Below are 20,089 nucleotides of genomic sequence, written 5' to 3' on the forward strand. Positions count from 1 at the left end.
TTTGCAGTTTGTTAAAGAACATCTTGAATTAGCCTGTCCTTTTGTCTTACTGCAGAATTAAAAACAGCTTGAGGGATACATGAGTTAGAAATATTTTCTGCCATTACCAGAAGTTGAAGGCAACCACTACAAACTGTTCCTATTTCAGTAAAGTACTTTAGGTCATTAGGTGCCTAAAATCAGATGGAGAACTACAGGAGCAAAAGGAAAGAACAAGCTGCTACAATGCTAAGCTTAGCTGACTTTGCAAGGTTCCCTAGTAACAAAAGCAGCTACGTTTATAAATATGCTGCAACCCACAATATGGAATTTTTCCCATTGTTTAAAAAAGAGTTGTTTTAAAAGAGCAGATTAAAAGGACTGTAAAATAAACTCTGGATAATTTATTAGGAGCCCTCTTCTGCCACAGTAAGTTATGCTGAAATACCCTTGGGTTACATTCAGAGTAAGGCAATATTTAAGCAATATACAAGGGCCAGAAGCCAGGTCTGAGAAATTAAATCAGCATCATTAATTAGAGATATCTGAGTTCTAATCATAAATGGTCACTGACAGAGAGTGCAAACCCCGCACTGGGCCAGGAAGCCTTAATGCCCTACTCCAAGGGTTGGGATAGTGTAAAAGGGAGCAGCTCAGATCAGTCTGGGCTGGATTCTGGAGAGGAAGCACCCGCTGCAGGAGCTCTATAGGTAGACCAGTCAGAAGTCCAGACAATGAGAGCTGGAGAAACGGGAGACTGAATTGAGACTCCAGACCTGGCAGAGCTGCAGGAGGGGACTGGCATCACGGAGCTGATGATACAGAATCTATGTGGATCACCCCAATGTGAAAACTGGTAGGAAATGACCCAGAGAGGGTCTGTGAATGGTATCTCCCACCTGAGAGAGCTCAGCATGTTGTGGTGGGATTCCCCACTGAGTGAGTGGTGGATCACTCCCCTACTGACAGGGCCCTTGGTTGGGGTCCATTGGAGTAGGGAGGGCCCAGGCCCCCCTACCATGGCTATTGCCCCAAACCTCTGAGACTCTAGCCATTAGGCTGTTCTGCCCTGAACCCTAGGACTGTGTTATAGACTGTGGTTATTAGGCCATACTGCCTCAGGACAGGGCATACTTATGACATGAGATGACCTTGAAGCTTTCTTTCGCCACCTCCGTCTACGAGAATATTTCCAAACTACCAATGAACATCAATCTAACCAACCAGATCCCCCCTATCAACACCAAAGGAAAAAAATTCTATGTGGACTCCCCCTGACGGTCGTAATTACAGTCTGGATTTTTATATACAATGCTTCCGCAACAATGCACAGACTGACATTATGCACAAACAACAAGTGACATACAATCTCAGCTGTGCTGAATGCTATGTTATCCAGAGTCTCAAAAACAACCCTGATATTATAAACAAACCAGCTGACAAAGGGAGCACTGTAGTCATTATGAATAAGTCAGACTATGACCAGGAGGCAACTAGACAACTCTCCAACACCACATTTTACAGACCTCTCTCCTCTGATCCCACTTCAGAATACCAAAAGAAACTACACTATCTCCTTAAGGAATTCCCTGTCTCTACTCAGGACCAAATTCACAGAGAAACACCTTCTGAACCCTGACCAGAATTGTTCTATTTGCTTCCCAAAATCCATAAACCTGGACACCACAGATGTCCTATCATTTCAGGTATTGGCACACTCACTACTGGATTATCCAACTATGTAGACTCTCTCCTCAAACCGTATGTAATCAACACTCCCAGCTATCTCCGAGATACCACTGACTTCCTGAGAAAACTACAAAACCTCGATAACCTCCCTGATGATAACACCATCCTTACCACCATGGATGTAGAAGCTCTCTACACCAATATTCCACATGAAGATGGATTACAGGCGATTAGAAACACTATCCCAGAGGATACCACAGCCAATCTGGTAGCAGACCTATGTAACTTTGTTCTCACCCACAATTATTTCCAATTTGGGGACAACTTATACCTCCAGATCAGCGGCACAGCCATGGGTACCTGCATGGCCCCACACTACGCTTCCATCTTTATGGCTGACTTAGAACAACGTTTTCTCAGATCCCATCCCCTTTTACCCCTCCTTTACTTATGCTACATCGATGACATCTTTATGATTTAGACCCATTCCACACGAGAGATCCATTCCCAGGATACCACAGTACAAATCACTAATGGAAAATTAAATACCACTCTCTACAGAAAACCCACTGACTGCTACACTTACCTACATGCCTCCAGCTTCCATCCAGGACACACCATACGATCCATAGTCTATAGTCAAGCCCTTAGGTACAACCGCATCTGCTCTAACCCCACTGACAGAGACCAGAAACTTCAAGATCTCTACCAAGCATTTGTAAATCTCAATTACCCACCAGGGGAAATAAAAAAACAAATTGAAAGAGCCAGACGAATACCCAGAAACCATCTACTTCAAGATAGGCCCAAGAAAACCAACAACAGAACACCACTTGTCATGACCTATAGCCCCCAACTTAAACCTGTCCAACGCATTATCAATAACCTACAACCTATACTGGAACAGGATACTACACTCCAAGAGGCTCTGGGGGACAGATCCACAATCTCCTATAGACAACCATCTAACCTCAGGAAGATTCTTACCAACAACCACAGGACATACTACATTAATACCAACCCTGGAACTTTCCCTTGCAACAAACCCCGTTGCCAACTTTGTCCACATATTTACTCTGGTGACACCATCACTGGACCTAACCATGTCAGTTATATGATCAAGAACACATATTTCTGTTCATCCAGAAATATAATTCATGCCTTCATGTGCCAACAGTGTTCTTCTGCTATTTATATTGGACAGACTTCTCAGACACTTCACCAAAGAATTAATGCCCACAAATCAGACATCCTCACAAGGAAAAACTAGTTGCTTTTCATTTCAACCTACCTGGACATAGTCTTAATGACCTTACTACATGCATCTTACTTCAAAGAGACTGTAACACCAGATTACAGAGGGAAACTTCAGAACTTTCTTTCATGCTTAAAGTTGACACTTTATGAATTGGCCTTAACAAAGATGCTAATTACCTTAACCATTACAAAGATAGCTTCCCCACTTATCACTCCTGATTAGCCATTCATTGACTCATAAATAGCTATTCCCTCCCTCCCTCCCCCTCACCCCAGCTTCTGTACTAAATCTGATTTGTCAGTTGAATAACGTGTTCACTTTTTTCATTGTATTTCTTTGGTATATATGGTCACGCCCATTCTTTTCCAGAATATGATCTGAGGAAGTGGGTCTGGCCCATGAAAGCTCATCACCTATTAAACCATCTTTTTAGTCTTTAAAGTGCTACATAGTTTTTCCTTTTGTTATGACATGACAGTCACTCAAAGATAACTTTAAAAAAACCTATTTCTAATCACATATGTAATAACTTATTTAGTTCAGTGTATGAAACGAGAAGTGGCTCTTGCCACATTCTGGATATCTTACATTAGTTTAATTTACAGTATAATAAAATATTAAATACATACCACTTACAGTAAACTTTTCTGCATCCCTTTAGAAAAGTATTTAAAATATTCATGTTTTCACAGTAGTATTTGTTTTAACCTCACTATGCAACCATTACCAACTGGAAAGAGACCAAAAATACATACTTCACAAAATAATATTCCATTTTAACATTAGTTCTTAATTCAGAATCCCATCAGCATTTCAAATACAGCAACAATTAATCTATAGTTCCTTATATGCACTCACACAAGTACTCATTGCATAGAGGATCAGACTCACAGTTCAGGAATAACTAAAGCCACACTGGCTAATGGCACAGATCAGTGTCTTGGGTAATGGCTTTTCAAACTGTCTCTCTGAACTCTGATGATATATAGAAGCAAATACAGAAAACAGAAGGGTTCTACTCCTTCAAAATCAACCATTTGTTACATTTAAGAGACGTGGAAACAAGTATCACCCAAACCCACAAAAGTTAAAAATCATGAGTCAGAGCCCCAATAAGTCATGAGATTAACCTCCCATATCCTAATTTAAAAAAAAAAATCAGTAAGGGGCTGTGCCCCTGATTGCCAACCCCCCTCTTTCTGGGGATAAGCAGTCTGGCTCTTCCCTGGGCCTCCAGGAAGTGCCAGACCGAGACATGGTAGCTCTGGCCGGCACCCTCCCACCCCAGCTACCGGGTCAAGGCTGGTTTAGCCCCAGCTTCCCACCTACCTTCCCCGAGACTGGGCCTGCCCCAGCTCTCTTGCCCCCCCTCCCGGCTACCACAGGGGGCCAAGGATGAGCCAGCTCTACCTCCTTCACCCCCTTGGCCGTGTCAGTCCCAGCTCTCCCTCAACCCCTCCTGCCCCCTGATTGTCTGGCAGGGCCGAGGCCGTGCCAGCCCTGGCACTCCCCTATCCCCCCCAGGCCATCGGACAGAGCCTAAGCTGCACCAGCACCAGCTCTCCCCTCATCCCGGCCACCAGCCAGGGCCAAGGCTGTACCAGCCCCAGCTCTACCCCCAATCACCAGGAGGAGGGGGCCCAGGTTGAGGCTTCACCAGCCCCACTCTCCCTTTAGCCGATGGGGCCAGGCCAAGGCCTCACCAGCCCTGGCTCTCTCCCTCCAGCCACTGAGGGGGAACTCCCCACCCAAGCACAGGGGATGGGGAGGAAGGAGACTGTGGCATGGAAGACCCAGGTCCTGAGCATTGGGGAAAGGGGAAGGAGGGGCAGAGAGGAGGAGGGGGAGGGATGCAGAGTGATGTAATGACATCACTCTGTTGTCCTACAGGAAATTTTTTTATATATAGAGAGAGATTATATGGTCTGCCCCTCGTGCATGCGTCTTGACAGGGTGGGGCAGCTCGCATGTTCTTATGATCCCAGGACCTATGTCAGCGAGAGCTTACTGCTCCTGGTAGGTTCAACCAAGCCGGAAAGCTCAAGGGGCAAGGAGCCAGACTAAGCATGCACACTGGTCCTCCAGGATTGGGGGTTTGGCTTAGGGCTAACAACCCTGACCTAAAAAAAGCTTTTGTTACAGAAAGAGCAACAAAGAATTCCTTTTCAACTGTGTATGACAGCCTTCCAGAGTAGAGGCTGGCCAGAGACAGACAGAAGTGGAGGACTTTTGTTGTTGCCCTATACACCAGTGGATGTGAAGGGCAATAATGATACGGTGCTTTTAGTTGGGACTCTAATTTTTGAACTCTCTTTACCACTTTCCAGTGAATGTCTGGGTAACAATTATTGTTGCCAACTCTCCTAAGTGTACTGAACAAGGTGAGTGTGGCCTTTCTGCAGGATCTCTGCAGCATTCCTAGCAGAGAGTTTCTCAAACTCCAACACTCTACCTCATTAATTCTGTGTTGCTTTGAGCCCCACACATCCCAGTTAAGTAGATTAGGCACCCACACCTCACCTTCCAAATCAATTGTGGCACTGAGCCCTCATAGTGATGCAGTTTCACCAACCTCATCTCTGCTCCTCCAGCAGCTCCAGGGGTATGTCACCCATCTCTGCCCATCCTAGGCGAGTGTTGCAGGGAGGGAGGAGAGTGGGAGCATACTCACATTTTTCCTAAGAAGAGAGGAGTGCTGCTGGGCTCTTTCTGTCCTTTGAGAATAGTAACAGCTGCTCCCTCCCTTTCCTCCCCAATGAAAAATGCGTCTAACTCCTGAGGAAAGGGGGAAGAATGCTGTTGGTTCCCCACAGCAGTCCTGATTAGCTACTCTCCCCTGGGATGGGGCATGGGGGAGAGCATGTGCAGACGGCTCCAATCAGAGGAGGTTTCCCTCAAGTAGGGCTAAAATTCATGAGATGCCTGGAGTGCCTCATATCATTGCTGTCTGTAGCCCTGACTGAGCTCCTGACATGGGTGAAGAATTGGAAGGAGTTAGTCATAAGGATTAAGGCCAGAAAGAACCACCACATCATCTAGGCTGACCTCCTATGTCTCACAGGACACGCAGCACACTCAACCCACACAATGAAATTGGATTAGGGGATAAGGCTCCCAGAACACTTGTGATTGGGAAATCCACCATCTCAATCATAGCTGAGGCCACACTTTGCTGCATATTTCTCTCTCCAGGTAGCTTTCAACACCACCTGCAGCTATGTCTACACTTGCGGCTTCTTGCATCAGAACTATGCAAATGAGGCTAAGCGTGGAATATCGCCGCGCTTCATTTGCATACTTAATGAGCCACCATTTTTGCAGAAGAGGCTCTTGTGCCAGAAGGCGCTGTCTACATGGCCCCTTCTTGCACAAGAAAACCCCTCTTGCACAATGCCGCTATGCTGATTATTTTCAGGATAATCAGAGGGTTATCTGATAGAGGGTTATTCTTGCGCAAGAAGGGGTAGTGTAGACAGCCCCTTCTGGCACAAGAGCCTCATCTGCAAAAATGGCAGCTCATTAGGTATGCAAATGAGGCTCAGCAATATTCCACGTTTAGCCTCATTTGCATATTTCTCACGCAAGAAGCCACGAGTGTGGACATAGTCTCCTAGTGAACACAATGCAGCAGACTGGTAATTTCTACACATAATACTTATCAGATGCACTGGAGTAAACAAGCAGTAAAAAGGGCTGTTAAAGCCTCCTGGAGTAGGTCAAACGGAAAACTACTTTTGTTCCATAATTGCAGATCTCCTTAACATCTCCAGTGTGCTGCGGTATCGCCCTAGACGTGAAATAATCCTGAAATTTTGCCAGGTTCCCAGAAACTCTGCACCTAGAAGGGGCAGCTGGCAGTTCTTTCCTGCTGCCCTCCAACAGTGATGGAATCATCCCTGTTGGTGCCTCCCAACCATGAGCAATAGCAGAACTTCAAATTCTCCCCAGCAGATTCACAGCAGTGGTCCTCTGCTGAGACATCATCATAGGTTTAGAGTTGGTTGAGAGAGAGAATGCTCATGTTCCCTCAAGTCATTTGGAATGTAAGGATATTAATCTACATACATTTGAAGTCACGACACCAGTCATGATTTTATAGACCTCTATCATATCCCTCCCCCCCCCCCTTAGTCTCCTCTTTTCTAAGTTGAAAAGTCTCAGTTTTTCTAATCTCTTCTCATATGGCAGCTGTTCCATACCCCTAATCATTGTGTTGCCCTTTTCTGAAATTTTCCAAAGCCAAGATATCTTTTAGATAGCCATAGACCTACCATCGATTTATATAAAGGCAATAAGATATTCTCTGTCTTATTCTCTATGCCTTTTTTAATTATTCTGTTTGCTTTTGTGACTGCTGCTGCACATTGAGAGATGTTTTCAGAGAACTACCCACAATGGTTCCAAGATCTCTCTCAAGTAGTAATATCTGTTTTAGTCCTCATCATTTTGAACAAATAACTGGGATTACATTTTCCAATACACATTATTTCACATTTATCAACTTTAAAATTAATCTGTCATTTTATTGCCCAGTCACCTAGTTTTGTGAAATCCTTTTGAAGCTCTTCATAGTAATTTAACTATCTTAAGCAGTTTGGGATCATACATACATTTTGCCACCTCACTGTTTACCCCCTCTCCACATTGTTTATGAATATGTTGATTATCATTGGTGCCAGTATGGAACTAGGGGAACACCACTGGTTACCTCTCTCCCTCCTGAAAACTGAAATCTGACTTTGACTAGAAAGGGATATTTTATTTAGACACCATTGAGTGGCCAGACTACTCACCTGCTCACTCCTTCAGAAAAGGAGAATGGAATCCATGATCATCCTTAGGATTTATGGGGCCCTACACAATACTATTAAACTGATGCCCCTATGCCTGATGGCAGCCTGGTAGGGGGGCAGGGAGGGAGGATGAGAAGGGATGGTTTTTAGAGATGTGATTTTATGATCTTCAGCAACATACTAATGAAACATTTTTTAAACAAATGTAAACAAAGTTCCTGTAGATTAACACAGTAAATTCAGAAATGGATAGGATATACCCGGGGTTGGTAATTGCCTGTTAAACGGCTTCATTATCACTTGAATGGCTCTCTCAGGTTTGATGTTCTACTAATAGGTCAGGCAGGCTTTTTCACTTAGGCTGTGTCTACATTGACACCCTTTTCCGGAAAAGGGATGCTAATGAGACAAGTCGGAATTGCAAATGCCGCGGGGAATTTAAATATCCCCCACGGCATTTGCATGAACATGGCTGCCGCTTGTTTCCGGCTCGGGGCTTTTCCGGAGAAAAGTGCCAGTCTAGACGGGATCTTTCGGAAAATAAAGCCTTTTCCGGAAGATCCCTTATTCCTCTTAAAATCAGGAATAAGGGATCTTCCGGAAAAGGCTTTATTTTCTGAAAGATCCCATCTAGACTGGCGCTTTTCTCCAGCAAAGCCCCGAGCTGGAAAAAAGCAGCAGCCATGTTCATGCAAATGCCGCGGGGGATATTTAAATCCCCTGCAGCATTTGCAATTCCGAAGTGTCTCATTAGCATCCCTTTTCCAGAAAAGGCTGCCAATGTAGACACAGCCTTAGGGTATGTCTACAATATGGGACAAAGTTGAATTAAGATACACAACTTCAGCTACTTTAATAGCGTAGCTGAAGTCGAACTACCTTAACACAACTTCTGGTACTGTCCACACTGCAGGAAGTCGAAGAGAGCACATTCTCCCTTCAACTTACCTTGCTCTTCATAGAAGCACGACTACCAGCATCAGCTGGAGCACCCTTCTCAGTTTGAACGAGCTGTCTTAACGAGAGCCACTAATTCGAACCCTGAAGATCAATGGGTGCTTTGATCTTCTCTGTAGTGTAGACATACCCTTATAAGTTAACTAGATCCTCTCCAGAGGAAGCAGAGGCACAGAACAAGGATATAAAGCGGCAGATGGGAAGACATTAAGACCCGGTGGTATGAATTTTAAGTATGGGTAAGGGCAACCCTGGTGGAGTCTTATCCCCACCCTAATTCACTGACCAGAGTAGCTGAGCCCATGCAGGTAGAGGTATATATTACATACGTTTGATTTTTTTTCATCATAGTGTTTCTCTCCGCCTCTCAACCATCTGAGGTGGCCACTGACCTTGCTATGAAATATTCCCATCATTATTGCTAGGACTTTATTATTTGTACTACTGTCAACAGCAATAACTCATTTGCTAAAGACTGTGCTACTGCTGAAGAAATTTAAATTTAGCTCAGTGCACATATACATATTTGTTCCTGTTCCCACACACTGTAAAGGCCACACATTCAAGTTAGAGCTTCCTTTGGCTCGTTTAATTACAGGCTTTATTTAGTCTGTCTGCTTCCTTTCTCATTACTTTTTAACTAATTTAAATGCCTGCCTTTTGCTGTCCTTTCTGCATTAGTTGCCCTATAATTGATTTTTATTACCTTACTCGAGGTAAGATTTTGCAGTTGATTGCAGTTTACAGCTGAAACAGTTCACTTATGCTGGGAATTAATACTGCCACTGAGGCTTCTAAAGTTAGCTCTTACTAGTCTTATGGCTTAGTTATCTCCAGCCCAGAGCCAGTTGTTGGAATAATATCAAGGAATGCTACACAGCTTTAGGAAATTTTGAGCAATGTTGGAAATAATAGTTTTTATTAATTATAAAGAACTCTGATATGAAAAGTAAGTCCCACAAAGATGAGCTATTTGGGTTCTTGGCTGTAGCTGCAGGCATAACAGCAGAACAAATCATGCTCCTTTCCTTCTTTGATAGAGGAGAAGCAGCAGATGAAAGAGAATAAGGGTAAGAACTGATGGGAAGAAGAAAGAGAGAATAGCAAGGATTGTATTCTTTCCCTATCCTTTGTTGGTTTAGAAACGCTGAGTTTATGTTTGAGGAGCTAATGGATGGATGTTTCAACCCAAAGGTTTCAGGACAGTTGGTCATTTTGTTTCATTGAGTGGAGCTGTCAAAGGATGAAGAAAGGCATTTAAGAAGTTTATATGGTCAGTGATAGCCCCAAGAATCCTTTTTCCTTTCCCAAAATTAAATCCCGTTCACTCGATTCCCTAGAATTCATGACACAGGAAAACCTCCACCTGAGCAAGTTAATGGGACAAGATTGTCAAGTGTTTCAGTGTATCAAGCTACTGGTAATTCAGCATCCCACCAGAAGGTTGGCATAATATATTTCAAGATGACGAACCGCTGGGCTGGGACTCATATGGGAAGGTCCAGCAAATAACTTGATTGCCTTCCCCAGGCTTGCCAGCTAATTAGTTCATCATTTGTTTTTCTTTGGGGAAACAATACTATATTTTAACTTAACTATTCATATGTTATGGGACCACATGATCCCCTTAAAGAGATTACCTGGGTGACATTTCTGGGATTTCCTTTGTCTGGGATGCCACATAATTTCTGAGTTGGTAAGGATGAATTAGTGCCACCTGCTTGCCTTCTAATAACTGAATCTTCGATTAAAAATGCCTGTCTTAGATATGTAGAGACCTGTGTGCCACAGATGACAATATGAAGACATGTAATAAATGATACAACCTGTTTGTGTGAGAAAGGAATAGTATTACTCATATTTTTGTAACAAGAATAGAGTAATCATCCCTTCTATAGTCTTTTCACCATTCACCATTGGATTTGTATCTAAGGGAATGTCTGCACTGTAGGGCAAAAGTTGAATTAAGCTACGCAATTTGAGCTACATCAATTGTGTAGCTTAAGTCGAAATAGTTTAATTCGGCTTTTGGCGCTGTCTACACATCAGAAAGTCTGAGAAAGAGCACTCTTCCTCCAACTTCCCTTACTCCTTCTAAAATGAGGGTTACAAGAATCTGAGTAAAAAGTCCTCCAGCTCTATATTATATTGACATTATGTCAAAATAACTGCTTGTAGTGTAAATGAGGACTACGTTATTTCGGAATACCTAAATAGCCCCATTGATGCAATATTGAGTGCTATCACAGGGATATAAACTTCCATTACATTCTACAGAATGGTCCAAAAAATCATAGAGAGGTAAGTCATTTTCTATTAAATTCCATGGGTCTTTTGCAGAAGGATTATTTTAAAATCCTGTATGTTAACCCCCAAAATACCATCCTCTCTGTGGTTTCCCAGGAGGATGCATGGTTTTTGACTTGTGAAGATTATGACTACATTTTTTACACCAAGAGTATAACAGAATCTTATTTGGAGTGGTTCTGTGCAGCCCCCTTCTCCAGATGGAGTGAGTAAATGGAGGTGAAAATGAAATGCTCCTCTCATTACAAACTGATAATTTGGGTGATCAACAGTTACACCACAAATTATTTGGATACACATGAACATCTTTTTATTCAACAGGCCAGCAGGTTTACTTAACATTCTGGTGTCTCAGAGACCTGTCATTTCACAACTGCCCGTATCTCAATGCTCCAAAGATCTTGCTTTCCTTATGTAAATATGCCATTTTTTTGCTGGTAAGAGATGTATCAAAGTCCAGAAGTCAACCATCAGAAAGGCGGAAACAAGGATAAAATAGCTGCTTTTCTTTCCAGCTATCATAACAAGTGTTATTAATGTTTTCTCAGCTGCATTTCTGAATCCCCATGGCAATGTGCAAATGGTCAAAATCAGATGAAAATGAAAGGTTGTAGATGATGATTCAGAAACAACACCTGGAAGAACATTTCAGGCAAGTGTATCTGATAGCGGATATGAAGAAAATCATTACAATTAGAAGAAATAATACAGAGACAAATTTACCAGAAGCTAGAGAAGGCCATCAGAGAGAGATGAAATGAGGAACCAGATAAAGTATAGTGTCCAGGATACCATAGTAATTAGGATCCTTCTCATTCATCCTAGGCACTTTGTACAGTTAAGTCTGCATCTAAAACAACAATATTTTTGTGTCCATTCAAACCTTCACACGTTGCAGTAAAGCAACTCTTCACCCTGTAAATCCAGCAGGATCCTCAAAGGGCAGAGCTCGTGTGGAGACCTCCCTGTCTGGTACTCGGTAAATCTGCATGCTCCATTTTAATGAAGCCTGTATGGAAGGAATATCATCCCAGACATTGATGTGGTTGAGAATAGATAGAATCTAGTTTAAAACATACATACAGGCTGCAGCAGGATATGTTATTTTTAGAGTTGGGCAAATAATTGATTTTTCATTTGCTGGGCAATTTCAAATAAATGGAAAAAAAGTGTTTTGAATCAAACAAAAGCCAAGCTATATTTTTAAAAAATTGGTGAATCAAAAAAAAAAATCACTGTCAAATGAAATATTTTGTTTTGATAAAATCTAAACTTTTTTGATGTTGACCATTTTTAAATATCTGATTTGTTAAATCAAATTAAAGGGAAATTTTGAAGTGGAAAAATTCTTCAGCGTGTCTGCACTCTGTGCAGGGGGAAAGCTCAGCATGCAAGGCATTTGAACAGAGCTGCTCCATCATCCAGGGTACAGCTGGAGATATGCTACCGATCGAAGATACCTCACTGCATCCTGTGTTCCAACAGGAGAATTTTATGAAACAGTGCAAGACAGAAGAAGCCAAGCTGTAGGAAGATGCTAGATATCTGAAGGGAGGCAAAATGGAGGCTAAGTGGAAGGACAGAACCAAATGGAAGGATGCCCTGAGTGAAATGATGAATGATAACAGCTGATTTAGACCCCAATAAAGATCTTGGAGTCAACATGGATATCTCTCTGAAAACATCTGCTCAAACAGCAGCAGCAGGCAAAAGCCAATAGAATGCCCGGAGCCATTAAGAAAGGAATAGATAACACAGAAAATATTATAATGCCGCTATATAAGTCTATAGCATGCTCCTACCTTGAACACTGCATGCAGTTCTGGTTGCCTCAAATCAAAAAAGATGTGTGAGAATGGGAAAGATACAGAGAAGGGCTACAAAAATGACTTGGGATATGGAACAGCTTCCATATGAGGGGAGATTAAAAAGACTGGGACTGCTCAGCTTGGAAAAGGATATAAGATACACAACTCCAGCTACATGAATTGCGTAGCTGGAGTAGTACACATACCTTGCATTGATTTTCCAGGGGAGTCCCAGAGTGGGAGGTCAATGGAAGAAACTGTCCCATCCACTTCCTCTGCTCCTCACAACTGTGGAACTGTGAGGAGCTCCAGAGCTGACAGGGTTGCCCTCAGCATTGGATTTAGCTGAGGGCAAGGATGGCAAGAGGCGGGTAACTGGCTAATCATGTAGTCAATACAATTTGTATCGACTACAGAATTAGTCAATAAGGGAAAGCGCTCAGTCCCAGCTCATGCCTGGTTCAGGAGCTACCCCTGCTGGGGCTCTTCAATTTAAATGTAGTAGGAGCCGGGCATGCAGGCAGCCCAGCTCCTACTAAATTTAAACTGCAGAGCTGCAGCAGGCATAGATCCCAGACCAGCACGAGCTGGGCTTGTTCAGTCCTGGCTTGCACTGGGTCCAGCAGCCCCCATGGACGGGTGCTGCTGCCAGAGCAGCCTGTGTTCGCAGCCAGCCTGGGCCTAACATTCCCTGGCAGCAGCAGCCTGGATTGACCACAAACACATGCTGCTTTGGCAGCAGCCTCTGTCTGTAGGGGGCTCCATCGTGGGTAAAGGCTGCTTCGTGGCAGCCTCCTCTGCCTTCCTCGCGCTGCTGCAGTACAGGGAGGATAGGAAACACCATGGAGATGGGAAGGGAAATAGCTTTTAAAGCTGGCTCCCCCCAGCACTGGCTTCCGCTTCCCTCCCACCCCTTGCTGCCTCTGATACAGAGGAAGCAAGCGGGGGGAAAATGCAAGTAGTTGAGTAGTTGACTTAGGCTTATTGGATAGTTGACTACTCAACTACTTGCTTACATCCCTAGTTCTCATTTGACAGGAAGATCGACCTCCAAAGTGGCCATCTTCTCATAAGTACAGACAATCCCTAAGGGGGTAAAGGACAAAGGTTTGTAAAATCATGAATGGTATGGACAAAATGAATGAGGAACTGAGATTTACCCCTTCACATGACATAAGAGCTAGGCGTTACCTAATGAAATTAATAGTCATCAAATTTAAAACACAAAGGGATTCTTCTTCACACAGTCAACCTGTAGAACACAATGTCAAGGGGTATTGTGAAGATCAAACAGAAATGGGATAAAAAAAATCCCATGATGGATGGGACCATCAATGACTATTAGCTGAGATGATCAGGAACACAAACCCATGCTGTAGATGTCCCTAAACCTCCAACTACTCAAACCTGGGGCTGGACAGCAGGGATGGATCACTTGAAATTGCCCTGATCTGCAATTCCCTTTGATTCATCTGACACTGACCACTGCCAGAAGATAGAAGAGTGGGTTAAATGGGCCAGAATGGTTTTGCTTATGTTCATATGTCACAGAAAAAAGGGAGTGAAGGGATACAAAGCCCAGATCCTTGTACGGAGCTAATAGCAACATTGTGCTTCTAGTGCAGTATCGGTTTAGGGGTTGACACAAATTTGCTGTATTGAGTAGCCCCATTGATGCAATATCCACACTATCAGTGCTATGCAGCCCAAATCAAATATATTACAATGTAAAAAGGAAGTGTCATTTTCCCTTCTTGGCTCATGCACACATTACAAATGCAATACAGGTCCCTAGTCAGGTTTATAAATCCTAAGTAACTAAAATACCTACTGATATTTCCTCTCCTGCAGACAGAACCAATTACTCAGATGCAAAGAAATTCCAATGTGATATATTACTGTTGCTGATGTCATATAGTCACATCTTCCTCTGTCTCTTGTATAGGTTTAGATGGCTTGCTAACTTTTCTGGCCATGATGTTAAAGTACATCTTCTGTTACCTTTTGGATACTTCTTGGTTGAAGACAGGCTAAGGGATCTCACCCCAGCAGAAAAGGCATTCATGGAGAACCAATAAGCTCCATCTAGGTTGCTCTCTGGAAGAAGCTACAACCTTTGTGGCCTTTGGATTCTGTCTCAGTGATTTAACATCATGGACATTAGGTCTATGGCAGCCTCCACTCCTCCATAATTTTGATCACTAAATGGGCTGAAGACCTTGGCAAGATGGTTGCAAATATCAGAGAGAATTTAAGGGCCTTGAAAGAGCTACCAAATTTTGAAAGCAGTCCTGCTTAGGGATGAGCTGCTTACCATATGTGAGGGTGGCCCTAGAAAAGCAGGGTCAAACAATCCCTGCCTCATTGTTTACATCCTGACTCAACTGTTATTAGAAACAGAATTGTTCCCTAGAATATTCAGATTTTGACCCAACGATACAACTTTGACATGTATTCGGATTTGGGAAAAACAACAATGTTGCTTAACAAGCTTGCATGTTTCAGAACTGATATTGCAGCACTTCCAGAAGCTCAGCTCTCAGATACAGACTTCATAAAGGAGAAGGACTACATCGTTTACTAAGACAGCAAACCTGAAGAAACAAAGAGAGAAGTTTAGTGTGGATTTTGCTTTCAGAAACAAATGTGCATCACCGCATATAGCTTTGAAAGCAATGTCCTTATATGTGTGTTTATAGAAAGGATTCATCAGCCTTGTCAGTATCTATGCTCTATCTCTGCAAGCTAGTGATGAGAAAGATAGCTAGAAGAATTTATCAGCAGGATTCCATAGAAGGAACCTATCCTAACACTTTTGGCAGCTTCAATGCAAGAATTGGGTCCAATGTTGAGATATGACCTGGGATTCTGGACATATGAATGACAATGGTCAGAGAATACTCAAACTCTGTACCAGTCAAGGCTTTTAAGTGACCAAATACCTTTTCTGTTGATAATATCAGAAGAAAATCATCATAGAGATGCTTGAGGTCCAAGCGCTGGCACCAGCTGGACTTGGTACTGAGAAGATGCACATATTTGAAACATATCTTGCATAAATAATCCTTACAAAGTGAAGACTGCTGACACAGATCACTCTTCTGCCTGCTGCAAAAGCGGAAATTTCAAGCTAAGATGATCTATTATAATAAAACTGCCATATAACCTCATATTGACTCGTGCCAAATCAATGATTCTGCCAAGAAATATCTTGTTAATGAAGACGTGCTGACAACTGGAATGAATGAAACTACTTCAGATGCATGGGAAGTTCTGAAGACAAGCATGTACTATTTGGCAATCGAGAGTTTTGGAAAGAGTAGTAAGAAAAGCATCATCTGCGTTTTAGACTATGCCGAGATACTGCTGCCATTCATTGAGAGAAAAAGGATCTACCTCAATCACATACAAGACTACTCCTACTACTGAGTCACCCAACAACCTCAGAGAAGCTCGTAGGGTTGTTCAAAAAGCCTCCAAGAGATGTGTTTAAGAAATATGGCTGGGTCTTTGTAGCAGCATCCAACAGGTGACTGAGGGTGAAAGTAGGCAGCTGTCTGAGGGCATTTGAAAGGCAATTGGGCTGATAAACAATAAAGCAGTACAGAAAGATCTGGATGGCAATATAATAACTGATAAAAAAGCAACTGGAGAGGTGGAATGAGCGGTACGGAATGATATACTCAAAGGACTCTGCATTAGACTAATGTGTGTTAGATGAATTGTCTGGGCTTGAAGTTATAACTTCAATGGATGACAAACCTACACTTGAGGATTGTGAGCAAAGATTCAAAAATATTCCCCAAAACAAAGCTTCAAGATCTGACCATTTTCCTGCTGAACTCTACAAATGTGCAAAGATTGCATGAGATATTGCTACTCTGTTGGAAGGAGGACACTGTTATGCAAAATTTTAAGGATATTCATTTCATCCATCTCTATAAAAACAAAGGAGAAAGACATGATTCTAATAGCCACAGAAGTATCTCTCTTACCATTATGGGAAAATCTTCAACTGTGTTCTTTTATCTGGAATTCACACCTTAATAGAGCAAACCTATCCTGAGAGACAGGTGTGGCTTTCACTCAGAAAAGTCCATCATACAGAAATGACCATGTCTATGACAACTACAGAAAAAGTGCAGAAATAAGTATATTCTATTTTATGTGGCTTTTATATGTTGAACAAAAGCCTTTGGCATGGGTAGCCAATCAAGGCTTTACATTGTTCTGCAGAAGTGTGATTATCCACCTATATTTCTAAACCTTGTGAAATCTTTACATGATATCATGAAAGCAATTGTAATGTATGAAACCCAAAGGTCACTTGTTGAACCTCAGTAATGGAGTGGAGCAGAGGTATGTACTGGCTCCCACACTTTCTCATTTGTGGTTCAGCATGTGTTCCATGATGTTCAAGAGGTGTTCATCTTAGCACTAGACAAGATGAAAGTTCATTTAACATTGCAAGATTCAGAGGTGAAGAAGAACATCATAAGAGAACTGTTGTTTGCAGATGAAATACCCCTTTTAGATCATAATGTTGATGCCTTGTAGTGGTCAGTTGCGGAAGAACTTTGTATGTGCTAGTTTAGGGGTGGTGAGGTCTGCATTCTTCCCCCCCCCTTCCCTTTTCCCTATATCTGATGAGCCAGAAGCCAGTCTTTGAGAACATACGCCACTTAACATAAGCATTGTTACCAGTATATCAAGAACAAGTATAAGATAAGAGTAAAGGGCAAGAACGCATAAACAATTCTGTTTACCCTAATGTACTGATCACATAAACAGGGCCAAAGAACAAGGAGATCCAGATCAGAACCAGATCGATAACTAACAGCTAAGCCCTAGAGCAGCATATAATGAGTAATCCCTGGAAATTTCCAAACTGCAAAACAAGGCAGGGAAAACTGTATTTAAGGCTGCCTCAGAGCCTAGCAAATTGAATCTCACCGATGGGCTTTGGGTACCGGCGCCTCGGAAGCTGAGACAACCTCCCACTTCGTCCGCAACCTACCTGGGGCTCCAGACTTGCAGGAAGGGACGTAAGATATGCCGCTTCTTTGTTATGTTGTTCTTCCATTTATGGGGCACAGCTGTTAGCTGTCAGGAAATAAACTACTTGTGATTGACTTATACCTGTGTGGCATATTTTGTACTTTGGGAACCCAGTGTCAGACCTTAGACTTACTCTGGCTGGCTACATGCCTACAACATTTTATTACAGGTTGATTCTCTCTAGTCTGGCAACATCCGTGGTCCAGCATGATTTTAGTAGTAAGATGTCCACTTATCGTGGGTGTGACCAAGTTCCCCTCAATCCTATAAAGTTTGTTTACAGCCACCGGTCTTGGCTCTCAGTGTTCTGTGATGTTATTTAGCTCTAATTTACCCCTAAATGTCATCTAAAAGCTCAGTAAGCAGTGGAAATGTTGGTAATGCTACTAGACAATATTGACCTCCCATGGTCAAGCAAATTCTCAAATTTGGCACTGGTTAGGTTCTGAGGGTGCTAGACTAGAGATGTTCAACCTGTACCAAGTTTTCTGATTCATGCAAAACCTTTGGGCTAGCAATAAGCTTGAAGAGGACTATTGTCATGCATCAAAGCTCTTCAGAACTAATTCCAGACATCACTGTAGATGGTATTTGTCTAGATGTTGACCAGTTACGCTACGTTGACTAAACTGTTACCTGCAATGCTTGAATTTACCATTAGAATCAGTAAAGTATGAAGGAACTTTAATCTCTTGCAATTCAGAGCCTGGAACAACACATTGTCAACTAAAATGAAAATTCATATTTATGAGATGTTTTCTCCTTTCTTCTATTGGCTCAGAAACAAGGATGACATGCCTAAAAATCCACAAACTGCTCCCTCTCCCCGCTCCCACTGAGGTCATCTCCAAAGCTATGCCTACACTGCATCTAGGGCCTGGTTTAAACTACAGTGGAAGGTCAAACTAAGATACACAAGTCCAGCTATGTAAATTGTGTAGCTGGAGTCAACATATCTTAAATTGCTTTATTGAGCCATCCACACAGTGGAGAGGCTGATGGAAACAAATGCTCCCATTGGCTTTCCTTACTCCTCATGAGGAGCAGGAGTACCGGTGCCAACAGGGGCACCCTTTGAGCCCAATTTAGCAGGAAGATCAACCACAGTAGGGTCGATATTCCATGTCATGTGGACATGCCCTAGAGGTGTAACTTACAGCTTGTATCAACATACCTATGCTAGCTTTAATTTAGCTAGCTCACAAAAAATTGCAGCTCGGACTCAGCTAATTAGCCAGGGCAAGAAATGAGAGTACGTATCAACAGCTCTTCACTGCAATCCTGCAATCCTGAGTGGAGTGCAGGATCAGGTCCAGGATATAACCGTTACAGGACCGCTTGGGAATAGTGACCATAATATAATAACATTCAACATTCCTGTGGTGGGAAGAACACCTCAGCAGTCCAGCACCCTGGCATTTAATTTCAAAAAGGGGAATTACGCAAAAATGAGGAGGTTAGTTAAACAGAAATTAAAAGGCACAGTGACTAGAGCCAAATCCCTGCAAGCTGCATGGAAACTTTTTAAAGACACCATAATAGAGGCCCAACTTAAATGTATACCCCAAATTAAAAAATATAGCAAGAGACCTAAAAAAGAGTCACTGTGGCTTAACCACCATGTAAAAGAAGCAGTGAGGGACAAAAAGGTATCTTTTAAGAAGTGGAAGTCCAATCCTAGTGAGATAAATAGAAAGGAACATAAACACTGTCAAATCAAGTGTAAACATGTAATAAGAAAAGCAAAAAAAGATTTTGAGGAACAGCTAGCCAAAAACTCAAAAAGAAATAACAAAATGTTTTTTAAGTACATTAGAAGCAGGAAGCCTGCTAAAAAACCTGTGTGCCCCCTAGACGATCGAGATATAAAAGGAGCAATTAAAGATGATAAAGCCATTGCAGATAAACTAAATGATTTCTTTGCTTCAGTCTTCACGGCTGAGGATGTTGGGGAGATTCCCGAATCTGCACCGTTTTTTGTGGGTGATGAATCTGAGGAACTGTCCCGGATTGAAGTGTCATTAGAGGAGGTTTTGGAACAAATAGAAAAACTTAATGTTAACAAATCTCCGGGACCGGATGGCATTCATCAAAGAGTTCTAAAAGAACTTAAATGAGAAATTGCTGAGCTATTATCTGTGGTTTGTAACCAATCCTTTAAATCGGCTTCCGTACCTAATGACTGGAAGGTAGCCAACGTGACAACAATATTTAAAAAGGGCTCTAGAGGCGATCCTGGC

This window comes from Pelodiscus sinensis, chromosome 13 (genome assembly GCF_049634645.1).
Source record: "Pelodiscus sinensis isolate JC-2024 chromosome 13, ASM4963464v1, whole genome shotgun sequence".
NCBI classification, from domain to species: Eukaryota; Metazoa; Chordata; order Testudines; family Trionychidae; genus Pelodiscus; species Pelodiscus sinensis.